The sequence below is a fragment of the Balaenoptera physalus genome (genome assembly GCF_965194825.1).
Source record: "Balaenoptera physalus genome assembly, chromosome: 15".
In the NCBI taxonomy this organism is placed as follows: Eukaryota; Metazoa; Chordata; class Mammalia; order Artiodactyla; family Balaenopteridae; genus Balaenoptera; species Balaenoptera physalus.
The window spans coordinates 63,283,773-63,292,581 of record NC_138894.1 but is presented as its reverse complement, the minus strand read 5'-3'; positions in this window follow the sequence as shown (position 1 = coordinate 63,292,581).

Below are 8,809 nucleotides of genomic sequence, written 5' to 3'. Positions count from 1 at the left end.
AGGCGGGCTGCCCGGGGATCGCCTAATTTAAAACGTGCCCTCTTAAGCCACATAAGGGAATGAGAAGCCAGGTTCTCCGGGCCAAAAAGGCAAAACAAGTTCTGGGGCAGCGCGGAAAGCCGCTGTAGCGCGGTGTGTAGGGAATAAGAGCCTTCCTCTTTCCTTCACGTTTAGATTCGGGCAGTACCAAGACGCCCTAAGAATTGCGCAAGCGCCCCGCCGATCATGCGGGAGGCTGAGGGACTTGCCGGGGTTGAGGGGGCGGGCTCGGGGCGGGGCCTAGGGCGGGAGGGGAGGGGCTGGGCGGGGTGAGTACGCTCCTTCCCTCCCAGAGATCCCGTGCTGCGAGGCCGCCACCTGGTAGTTGTCTTGAAGGCGTCTCTCCCTTTCCTAAACTTAACTCCTCCCAAACCTAGGTCACCTGGTGAAGGGTCCCGCTCTCGCTCAGTGGGCTCAGGTGTATGGATCCGTCGGCCAGGCTTCTCTGGCAATCTAGGAGTGGGGGGAGCAAATAAAAAAAATTGGAAACACCTGCTGCAAGCTCTTTGGTACTGAGGGCTGTTAGGATTTTCACCCCAGTAATATATTAAGATAGCCTCCTGGGCTTTTTGTAGAGGAAATACATCGTGCCCTTTGAACTTCAGGCACCGGGACATAAATTTTGCACAGTTCTCAGAACTGATTTTTACTCTTACCTGAGCTTTGTGGGAACTGATTGCCCATCCTTTTCCTGGTCTCTGCCCTTCGAGATAGATGAGGTGGGGAGTGGAGGGGAGGTGGACTAGAAATACTTGAAAAATCTGGACGTTGAGCCTGAAAGATCAGGACTCCCACTTTCAGTTATGGTACTATCCACTTCAGTTCAATTTTAAAATGTTTTTTGAATCTCCACTATGTGCAAGGTACTGTGTAAAAGGAGTATACTAGTTTCCTACCTCCTGGAATGGAGCAAAGCTTTTTTTGACTTTATCATCTAACCAGAGGTTTTCATAAGCATATTACAGGTGCATTTATAGTTCATTATTTAAAAAAAATTTTTTTAGAAAGAAAGCACTGGCTCTTTTTTTTTTAAAAAAAGATTTATTATTTATTCATTTATTTTAGGCTGCGTCGGGTCTTAGTTGCGGCACCCAGGATCTTTTTTCGTTGCAATGCTCGGGCTCTTCCTTGTGGTGCATGGGCTTCTCTCTAGTTGTGGCGTGTGGGTTTTCTCTTCTCTAGTTGTGGCATGTGGGTTTTCTCTTCTCTAGTTGTGGTGCGCGGGCTTTAGTTGCCCGTCGGCATGTGGGATCTTAGTTCCCTGACCAGGGATTGGACCTGCGTCCCCTGCATTGTAAGGCGGATCCTTTACCGTTGGACCACCAGGGAAGTCCCTGTAGTGCATTTATGAAAGCATGTGGCAAACAGATGGGTGATTCTAACCTGTACATAGCATTTTACATAAATTCATTTAATCTTTACAACAATCCTATGAGATAGGCGCTGTTATCATCTCCATCTTACTGTACAGGAAAATGAGGCCCAGAAAAGTAGCTTGCCCAGGTCAGCTATTAGTGAGTGGCAGAGCCAGTCACCTGGCTCAAGAGTCTATATTCTGGGGCTTCCCTGGTGGCGCAGTGGTTGAGAATCTGCCTGCCAATGCAGGGGACACGGGTTCGAGCCCTGGTCTGGGAAGATCACACATGCCGCGGAGCAACTAGGCCCGTGAGCCACGATTACTGAGCCTGCGCATCTGGAGCCTGTGCTCCGCAACAAGAGAGGCCGCGATAGTGAGAGGCCCGCGCACCGCAATGAAGAGGGGCCCCCGCTTGCCGCAACTAGAGAAAGCCCTCGCACAGAAACGAAGACCCAACACAGCCATAAATAAATTTAAAAAAAAAAAAAAGAGTCTATATTCTGAAGCACTACATAATGGATAAGTAGATATAACTCCACTCGGAGGATGGAGGCTGAGTACTCCAGAGTTAGGGTGTACACCAGCATCCTGGCTTTGACAGGTGTAAGCCCGAGAACGCCAAGTGTTCAGCACTGCCAAAACTCAAGAGCAAAGGTCTTAGCATATTCATGTGATCGACCAATTCAAGGTCGCTACTTTTACAAAGCAGCACTGTGATATAATGGAAAGAACCTTTGATTTGGGTTTGAGTCGCAATTTCTTCAAGGCTGAGTGATTTGTAGCTAGTTACTTACATTTTCTGGGCCTCGCTTTCTCTTCTGTAAAGTAGGAATCGTCATCATCGGACTATCTTCTCTCCCTAGTGTTCTGAGAATCAACAGTTCGGTAGGTTATGAAGCTTAGACAAACGTTACATTGCTGATCTTACTTTTGAGTCATTTTACTTTTCCATGGTTCTTGGCTACATATAAGAATGTCAGTTAATTTTTCTTTGTTACTCTAATTTAATTAATTAATTAAATGCTGGAGTCACTCATACCACGAAAGGAGAATGAGCTTGTTAGCAGATATTGGATGGAAAGAAAGGTCTTTCACAGAGTTTAGATTGAAAAGAGAAATCAAATGATTTAGGACAGCTCCCTATCTCCATCCCACTGTCTTCTAGACATATTTTGGAAGAAAAAGGTAGAGAACATTCCCCAACTTTTAGCAGCACTAAGGTGTACCAGCTTCTTGAAGTATAAAGGTGCCTGTCAACACTGGTTATTTTCTTAAAGTTCCTGCCAACTGATTTTAGATTCTGCAAGACATAAATTAAGAATCCTGAAAATGTTACAACAGCCGGGCTGTTCAGTGGGAGATAAAATGTCAGTAGCAGAGTGTGGGTTGGGATGTCACATGGAGTGGCTGATCATAGGAAGATTTTGTCTCATTTCCCAAATAAAACACAGCACACTCTTGACAGCACTGAAGCACCCTATTCTCATTCTTATTTGCATAATCCCACCCAACATCAAAGCATGATCTTTCTTTAGATCATGATCCCTTCAGGTTGTTTCCTAGATCCTGTTCTGAGGGGAAGTGACCACAATTCCTAGTGCAGAGAAGCTTGTTAATCGCCAAGTGATTTGAGTGAGTGCAAATGCCAGTCTGGCTCCGAGTGAGTCAGAATGCTGCTGGCTCTCCATTTGTGAGGGCTGTGCACTAATGGCCTCTGGCAGGTCGCTCTGTGAAAGCACTCGGGAATGGATGGAAGACCAATATAAATTTTAAATGGCTGTGCTGGATGTAGATAGGAATGACTCCTTGTGAAATAGTTCTTAATTTTTTTAATTCTCCAATTTTCTCAGAATTGACTTCTAAAAATTTGACGCTAGTGAGTCTGGCAGAGTTAAAGTGTGCAAGCCCTCTAGTTGTTGAGGTCATTGTGGGCCCTTCTTACTGATTCCTTCAGTCCCTCCCTGTCTTCAGCCATCTATCACCTGGCTTTGGTGTCACCAGTTGGGAGCAGAAATGTGAATGATGAACATTTGTTCCAGGCTGATTTACCACGGGGAGGGCATCTCCTGGATATGGATGTCCAGAAGGTGCTGCTTTCCCCCACTTTACTGTTTCTTTGCTGCCAAATCTGCAAACTGTAGAAACTTTCTAACCTGGAGAAGCACGTTTGTGCATGTAGATTTTGCCCATTCTAAGGTAGTTTCCCTGGTGGAAAACAGACTATAATAGTGTCATGTTATAGTGTAGTGTTACCTTTCTTATTGTGGCTTGTGTCTGCCCTCTCTTTGGCAAAAAAAGAAGGTAGAGGGAAAGCACTTTCCTAACATTTAAAACTGCTAGTGATATCCCAAGGAAAACATCCCCAGTAAAATACTGGAAAACAAAATGGAAAGCTACATGCACTTTGTGATTCTCAGAACGATGACACCATTTGTGCCATTATTCAGTAATTTTCATGTGGCAGAATTAGAAATCATAGCTGTCATCTCTTAGTCTTTTTGTCAAGTAAAGCCCTATCTGGTGTGGAAATTTTAAGTTTGTCTTTGAAACCTGAAATCTAGATTATATCGATATGATTGAAAAACAATTAAACCATCGTTAAAGCATGATGTTTTCATAGCAAAGGAGTTGAGGGTCTGAATGGTGCCTTTCTCACCCAAAGGAGGGGAATGGCAGCTGAGATTACAGTTGCCGGGACAGCTTTATTGCAGTTTGGGATGAACATATTGACATCAACTCCCTGCTCTGACCTTCTCATTGTTGGATATCAATATGGTGTGTGAGCTGCCTCACTTTTGCCTGCCTGATTTTCGTTATGTGCAAGTCAAAAGCACATCCACCGAGATTATGGATTTAACTCAATTTTGACACATCACATTTCATTTCACTGGTTAAGAAAGGCTGAGGTATGACTCATAATTTATTTTAAATCATCTTAAATACACTTAATTATGCATAGAAAAAAGTTGAGATCCAGAACAAGATTCATGCAATTTTACTTGAACATCATCTATAAAAATATAGTAGATGTAATGTTGTCCCGTACATAGAATGAAAGGATTAGCAGTGGCCTTGTCCAGTTTGGGGTCGGAGGGTTGTTCCTAATGACTGGAGATTCTCACTCTCTGCATCACAAGTGTCTTCAGCGTTGGAATATTTTACAGTGGGCATGTATGACTCTTGTAAGCCCATATACACACTGATAAATAATACAAAATCCCCAAAAGGCATAAAAATTAGAATTTTTAAATGTTTCCATGTACTTCTACCCTAAACTACCAATTCATTTAGAATATTCTTTAATCATCCCTTGTGTAGATGTGAGGAGCCTATTGAGTGACAGTCTCCAAGTATTAAGCCACAGGAAGTGTCACTCGAGGGCCATTCTGACCATTACAGTTAATACTCTGGTGGTTCTTCTCCACAAAGCTTTTGGAGAAAAGAATGAATGAGTGAATAAACAAATGCGAGTTAACACTGTAGTGGTTCTTCACAGGGCTGCTGGAGAAAAGAAGGGAAGGGAGGAAGGAAAGAAGGAGGGAAGGAAGGAAGGAAGGAAGGAAGGAAGAAAGGACATCATCTCCACACATTGCCATGAAAAACGAGCAACCATACCGGGCTGTTACTAACATGAGTGCCCTGATTACATGAAAATTGGTGATCAAGTAGAAGAGGAGATTAAGAACCATACACCCTGGTCTCAAGAAGGTGAATGTTGATGGATTATTTTCTTTTGAAATAGTAGAACTTTTTGTCTTCAGGAAAATGTGACTCTATCCAGTATCAAAACAAACATGGGGTGCAGATTTTTGATGATGGCCATTCTGACCGGTGTGAGGTGATACCTCATTGTGGTTTTGATTTGCGTTTCTCTAATGATTAGTGATGTTGAGCATCTTTTCATGCATTTGTTGGCCATCTGTATGTCTTCTTTGGAGAAATGTCTATTTAGGTCTTCCCACCCATTTTTGGATTGGGTTGTTTGTTTTTGTGATATTGAGCTGCATGAGCTGCTTGTATATTTTGGAGATTAATCCTTTGTCAGTTGCTTCATTTGCAAATATTTTCTCCCATTCTGAGGGTTGTCTTTTCGTCTTGCTTATGGTTTCCTTTGCCATGCAAAATCTACAAACAATAAATGCTAGAGAGGGTGTGGCGAAAAGGGAACCCTCTTACACTGTTGGTGGGAATGTAAATTGATACAGCCACTATGGAGAACAGTATGGGGGTTCCTTAAAAAACTAAAAATAGAACTACCATATGACCCAGCAATCCCACTACTGAGCATATACCCTGAGAAAACCATAATTCAAAAAGATACATGTACCACAATGTTCATTGCAGCACTATTTACAATAGCCAGGACATGGAAGCAACCTAAATGTCCATCAACAGATGATTGGAGAAAGAAGATGTAGCACATATATACAATGGAATATTACTCAGCCATAAAAAGGAATGAAATTGAGTTATTTGTAGTGAGGTGGATGGACCTAGAATCTGTCATACAGAGTGAAGTAAGTCAGAAAGAGAAGAACAAATACCGTATGCTAACGCATATATATGGAATTGAAAAAAGCGGTACTGATGAACCTAGTGGCAGGGCAGGAATAAAGATGCAGACATAGAGAATGGACTTGAGGGCATGGGAGGGGGAAGGGGAAGCTGGGAGGAAGTGAGAGAGTAGCACTGACATATATACACTACCAAGTGTAAAATGGATGGCTAGTGGGAAGCAGACGCCTAGCACAGGGAGATCAGCTCGGTGCTTTGTGACCACCTAGAGGGGTGGGATAGGGAGGGTGGGAGAGAGGCTCAAGAAGGAGGGGATATGGGGATATATGTATACATGTAGCTGATTCAATTTGTTGTACAGCAGAAACTAACACAACATTGTAAAATATTTATACTCCAATAAAGGTGTGGGGAAAAAAGAAAAACAAAAAACATGGGGTGCTCCATAGACATTGAAACCTATATATCCAGATCCCAGCCCTGCACTAGATTTGCAACCTTAGGCTAGTTCCTTAACCACTCTTGGCCACAGAGCAAAAATTTCAAATTAACAGGGTGTATGCAAGGATTACATTAGATGATATGTGCTGAAAAAGTTTTTAAAAATATGTAAATATATGAAAGCCTATATGGGAAATAATATTGAGTAAAAATAATACAACTGAACACTCTTGCACTGTCGGTGGGAATGTAAATTGATACAGCCACTATGGAGAACAGTATGGAGGTTCCTTAAAAAACTACAAATAGAACTACCATACGACCCAGCAATCCCACTACTGGGCATATACCCTGAGAAAACCATAGGTCAAAAAGAGTCATGTACCAAAATGTTCATTGCAGCTCTATTTACAATAGCCAGAACATGGAAGCAATCTAAATGTCCATCGACAGATGACTGGATAAAGAAGATGTGGCACATATATACAATGGAATATTACTCAGCCATAAAAAGAAATGAAATGGAGGTATTTGTAATGAGGTGGATGGAGTTAGAGTCTGTCATACAGAGTGAAGTAAGTCAGAAAGAGAAAAACAAATACAGTATGCTAACACATATATACGGAATCTAAGGGGGAAAAAAAAAAAAAAAAAAAAAGGCCATGAAGAACCTAGTGGCAAGACGGGAATAAAGACACAGACCTACTAGAGAATGGACTTGAGGATATGGGGAGGGGGTGGGGTGAGATGTGACAGGGTAAGAGAGTGTCATGGACATATATACACTACCAAATGTAAAATAGATAACTAGTGGGAAGCAGCCGCATAGCACAGGGAGATCAGCTCGGTGCTTTGTGACCACCTAGAGGGATGGGATGGGGAGGGTGGGAGGGAGGGAGATGCAAGAGGGAAGAGAAATGGGAACATATTGTATATGTATAACTGATTCACTTTGTTATAAAGCAGAAGCTAACACACCATTGTAAGGCAATTATACTTCAATAAAGATGTTTAAAAAAAAAAAAATAATAATACAACTGGATCTGTAGTCACCAATACATGCCAAAAATAAATTTTGCGTGATATAAAGCATTAGAATTTTTAAGTCTAATGGGTTTTGTGTTTGGTAAAGTCACAGTACTTGGTTATAATAAAAACTGTAAGCTAAAAATCTTTCCATGTCCTCAGCCCCCATCCCCTTCTCTCTTTTGTTTTTCCCTCTTCCTTTCTCCTTTCCCCAAGAATAGCAAAGGCCATGGGACAACCAGACTAGAGCTGTCAGGTGGAACCCAGTATGAAAACAGCCTGCAAAGACATGAAATCTATCTTTAAAGTCTGAAGGCCAAAGAGAGGAGTCAGGTGTCCCACTAAAATATAGCCAACCTTTCAGCATCGGCATTAAAATAAAATATCACATCATTTTCAAATGCCAAATCCATTATTTTACTCGCCTCCCCTTCCACCACAGATTCTGAAATAGTGGAGATTTGGCATGAAACCCAAAGTCATAGCCCTAACTTAAGATCACCTTCTAAGGTGGCTGATGGGTACATGAGCTGTAACACCAGACCAGCCTAGGTTTGAATCCCAGCTCTTCCTACTGACAAGTTCTGTTACCTTGGGAAAGTTACCTCCCCACTCTGAATCTCAGAGGTGAAATGAAGGTTCTAAATCACAGGATTATCAGTGCATTATGAGGTAGCAAAAGTACCAGCCTGTGTTCACTGCTACCTGGGTGCAGCTTGCCAGGTGATTCCAGAATTCCAGAATAACTTGGGGAAGAGGGCCAGGGAGGTCAGCCTGGGTCTTCTTCTAAGAAATGGACAGGCCTCTTACTATCACCTTGATAGTCTGGGAAGCAAGGCCACGAAAAAAAAGTAGGAGAAAGTTATAAATCTGAGGAAAGTGTCTAATGGAAAGCAAATCTTCCCCTTAAAAGAAAGGGGGCTGGAGAGAGTATGACATTCCCAAAACCCCAGCTGAGAAACTCAGAAAGCCCAAGTCAAGAGGCCCCGGCCCTGGGCCTGGAACTCCCAGCCACACCCCTGCCCTCCGAACCAGTAGAGGAATTTGCTAAAGCACCAATCTAAACAAACCAAAGATTTCCACCTTAAGTCCGGCTTTCTAACAGTAGGGCGAGCCAGAAGAAGACGTGATTGTTGGCGTGAAACTGTGTGATCTTCACGTCTCATTCAACCCCCAAACTTCAAGGCTATACTGTCCTCTTTCCTGACACCCATTCTTAGATCCCAACAGCCCACGGATGCAAACATAATAAAAGTAAAAATCGAATCAAGGTGTTTGTGTTTTCTCCCCCAAGCAGAAGCAAGCGCTCTGCAAACACACACAGCCTTGTTTCGGCGCAGATGTCAGGAATGTCGAGCCTGTAAATCTGCCCAGGCAGTTCTGTTCTTGAATCATTAAGAACAACCGAGTGGGTGGAATGAGAACATGAAA